This window comes from Panthera tigris, chromosome A1 (genome assembly GCF_018350195.1).
Source record: "Panthera tigris isolate Pti1 chromosome A1, P.tigris_Pti1_mat1.1, whole genome shotgun sequence".
NCBI classification, from domain to species: Eukaryota; Metazoa; Chordata; class Mammalia; order Carnivora; family Felidae; genus Panthera; species Panthera tigris.
This window is the reverse complement of record NC_056660.1, coordinates 118,883,052-118,887,280: the sequence shown is the minus strand read 5'-3', so window position 1 is coordinate 118,887,280 and position 4,229 is coordinate 118,883,052. Positions and strand designations below refer to the sequence as shown.

General features: G+C 37.0%; 1 non-coding gene across 1 annotated transcript; it reads left to right on the top strand.

Moving 5' to 3' along the window:
- Nucleotides 1-420: 420 nt before the first annotated feature.
- LOC122232093 lies at nt 421-523 on the top strand. The gene has a single exon (XR_006209447.1). It is a non-coding gene; the product is annotated as a U6 spliceosomal RNA (small nuclear RNA).
- Nucleotides 524-4,229: the final 3,706 nt, after the last annotated feature.

Sequence of the window (4,229 nt, the reverse complement as noted above, 5' to 3'; positions counted from 1 at the left end):
CCTGTAGAAGACTATCCATGAGTGCCTGCTCCCAAGATAGCCAGTTCTTCCCTAGTTCCCATCCTACTGAGAACCTGGCTGTTCAGCTTTACTTCAACTTGTTGTGTCTTCTCAGATCTGTCCAATAACTTTCTTTCTTTGCCTATGTTTGTGAATTTTATTTGGCTTCTTTGCAGATAAATTGACAAAATGTACAGTGGGCAGTCCTATTGATCCCCTCCACTTAACTGACTTTTTGTTAAACAAATGGGTTAACTAGTGCCTCAGCATGCGGATGACTAGTATCTAGTATGCTTTACTTTAGTGCATCCATGCACTCCATTTGAGTTCTGAACTTATCAAACACTTTCGTGTTGGTTCCCAAACCTGGTCACACACACACATTACAGTTTCATAATGTAATTAAATATTAACTAATGAGTGCTCTCTTCAGCAGCACATTTACTAAAATTAGAATGATAGAAGATTCACACAGCCCCTGCATAAGGATGGCATGCAGATTTGTGAAGTGTTCCAGATTTTTCCAAAACCCACAAGATACTGGGAATACAGTAAAAGATTTATACTCTGAAAACTGTAAAACACTGAGGAAAGAAATTGAAGATGACACAAAGAAGTGGAAAAACATTCCATGCTCATGAATTAGAAGAACAAGTATCAATAAAATGTCTCTATTACTCAAAGTAATCCACACATTTAATGCAACCCCTATCCAAATACAACCAGAATTTTGCACAGAGCTAGAGCAAACAATCCTAATATTTGTATGGAACCAGACAAGACCCTGCATAGCGAAATCAACCTTGAAAAAGAAAAGCAAAGCTGGAGGCATCAAACTTCTGGACTCCAAGTTATATTACAAAGCTGTAATAATCAAAACAGTATGCATCAAATCAGCACAAAACAGCACAATCAAAACAGCACAAAAATAGATGCATAGATCAATGGAACAGAATAGAAAACCCAGAAATGAAGCCACAACTGTATGGCCAATTAACCTTTGACAAAGCAGGGAAGAATATCCAATGGAAAAAAAGACAGTCTCTTCAACAAATAGTGTTAGGAAAACTGAACAGCAACATGAAAAAGAATGAAGCTGGAATACTTTCTTAGACCATACACAAAAATAAATGCAAAATGTATGAAAGACATAAATGTGAGGTAGAAAACCATTAAAATTCTAGAGGAGAACACAGGTGGTAACCTCTTTGACATTGGCTATAGCAAGTTCTTACTAGATATGTCTCCTCAGGCAAGGGAAACAAAAGCAAAAATAAACTATTGGGACTACATCAAAATAAATCTTCTGCAAATCAAAGGAAATAATCAACAAAACTAAAAGGCAACCTACTGAATGGGAGAAGATATTTGCAAAAGACCTATCTAGTAAAGGGTTAATATCCAATATATATAAAGAACTTATCAAACTCACCATCCAAAAAACAAATAATCCACTTTTAAAAAGTTGGCAGAAGATATGAATAGACATTTTTCTAAAGAAGACATACATATGGCCAACAGACACATGGAAAGCTGCTCAACATCACTCATCATCAAGGAAATACAAATCAAAGCTATGATGAGATAGCACCTCATACCCATCAGAATGGCTAAAATGAACAACTCCGGGGGGAACGACAGGTGTTGGTGAGGATGTAGGGAAAGGAGAACACTCTTAAACTATTGGTGGAAATGCAAACTGGTGCAGCCACTCCGGAGAACAGTACGGAGTTTCCTCAAAAAGTTGAAAATAGAACTATCCTATGATCCAGCATTTACATTACTGGGTATTTACCTAAAGGATACAAAAATACTGATTTGAAGGGATGCATGCACCCCAATGCATTATCAACAATAGCCAAATTACAAAAAGAGCCCAAAATGTCCATTGACTGATGAATGGGTAAAGATGTGATGTGTATATGTATGTGTCTGTGTGTATATGTGTGTGTGTGTGTGTGTGTGTGTGTGTGTATATATGTGTGTGTGTGTGTTTGTGTGTGTGTGTGATGTATCTGATGGCAGAGAAATCACACACACACACACACACACACACACACACATATACACATATATGTATACATATGGTTACCAGAGGGGAGCTGGGTGGAGGAATGGGTGAAATGAGAGATGGGTATTTAGGAGTGCACTTGTGATGAGCACCAGGTGTTGTATGCCAGTGTTGAATCAGTTAAATTGTATACCTGAAACTAATATTATACTGTATGCTAACTGGAATTTAAATAAAAACTAAAATATATATATATAATATATGTATTATGTATAATATACATTTATATATGTTATATATTATATATATAAACTAATTACAAGTGAAGGTGAAATATATATATATATATATATATATATATAATATATATATAAACTAATGAAAGGTGAAGGTATAAACAGTGTTTATTCTTGTGAAAAATGAGTTGACTTAGGAGTCTTGATAAAGGTAAACAACTAGAAAATGTCAATAAATTAGGTGTGGGTGAGAGACAATCAGAAAATGATACAAAATTATAAAATTCAGAAGAATTTTGTAAGTCACATACCTTCGCAAAGATTTTTAAGTTATTTTTCCCCTTCAAACAAATCAGAGCTGAAAATCATAGACAGTTCCTGATGGGTGACTGCAATCAGCAGACCCAAAACCGAAGAAAGGGTTTTGGCTTATGAAAAATTGGGAAATAAATGAACATCTATATGTGTTAAAATACTTAAGGTATGTGTCAATCATTATGATTTCTTGGTTTAACTATATTTTTTCAACATACTTAAGTGATCAAATTGAATAGGAGGTCTTTGTACACAGAAATGCAGAGGGGAAACTCATACTTCTCTTGTATCTGCTCATGTGTTAGTCCTCAGTGGTAGTGGCCTGTCTTGGCTTTAGGGACCCTTTCCACAACTCTTTGCCTCTGAAAGGGGAACAGCTGCAGAGTATCTGAGGAACTAGTTCACATCTTCTTTTCACTGCTGAAACCCTGAGGCCCACAGAGGGGTAGTGACTGTGCCGAGTCATTCAATGGCTGATGGCAGACCTGAGACAATGATCCAGATCTCCTTAATGTACGTGAACCCATCCTGCAGCACAGGAATTTGGTCCAAAGGATTTTATCCATTTATTTATTCCTTTGTGCACACAGCTTTAATACAAAAAGGAGTTATTATAACAAGATGGTGTGAAATGAATTATCAGGTCATTTTAGAAATATTATCCACTCAAAAAGATATGAAGCTCATTATTCAGGCATGAAGGAAATGGTAGTGAATTACTCTGGGAACCCTGAATAAATCACGGTTAACTCATTTGCAAGCCTTTTAATGGTGAATACTGGTGATGGTCCTGCGATTCCTGGTGTGCTTTCTCCTGTGTCAGATGAGACAGTTACCTGATGCAACTTTACAAATGAAGCAGGAAAGCTACATTTTATAGTCACTGGTCAGACTAGTAAGATCTTTTCTTTAATTATCCTAGAAATAAAGGTGACCTTTTCACTAAAGTAAATGCGAGCACGAAGGCTAATAGTCAATTGGGTCAAAAAAGTAGGATTGGCTGATCTACTTTTTACTGACTGCTTTTTTTCCCCCATAGAATTGGTTGTGTTTGGGTAGAATTGACAAAATTGAATGACAGTTTCATATTTGTTGTCAAGGACTAAGAGCATTTATTATACACCTATTATAGACACCATGTTGACCTCCAGCAGGGTCAACACTTCCCTCCAATCTTTCCCTCTCTTTCTCCCCTCTTCCTCCTCCTCTTCTTGTCTTCCTTCTTTTCCTCTTCCTCCTCCTCATCCCATGAGGATAGTTGCCAAGTTAGGTGTCACTCTCTTCTCAAAGGAGGGACAGTGCTGCCCAAAACCAAGGACATGATTAGGATAGACTGCCAGAGTTGAGTTGAGATAGTGTCTACCTCTTTGTTGGGTTTTATTTCCCAGGAGTTTTCAGCAATCTAGATCAGAAAAGTTATAGAGTCAAATACTATAGAACTGAGCAATTAACATATGAGGTGGTGGTGTGGACAAACCAGGCTCAAGGGCCCTGTGTACATGGGGGTTTCCATAACTCATCAAAGGGGCAACCATGATGCAGCTCCAGCCTTCTGGAAGCACGTGGGCCCAGTTACCCAGATCTGCCAACTCTTTAAGAAAGCTAGAAATCTAATTATTTCATGTAAAATATCTCTTGAGTTTAAAATTAATTATAATTTTAAAACC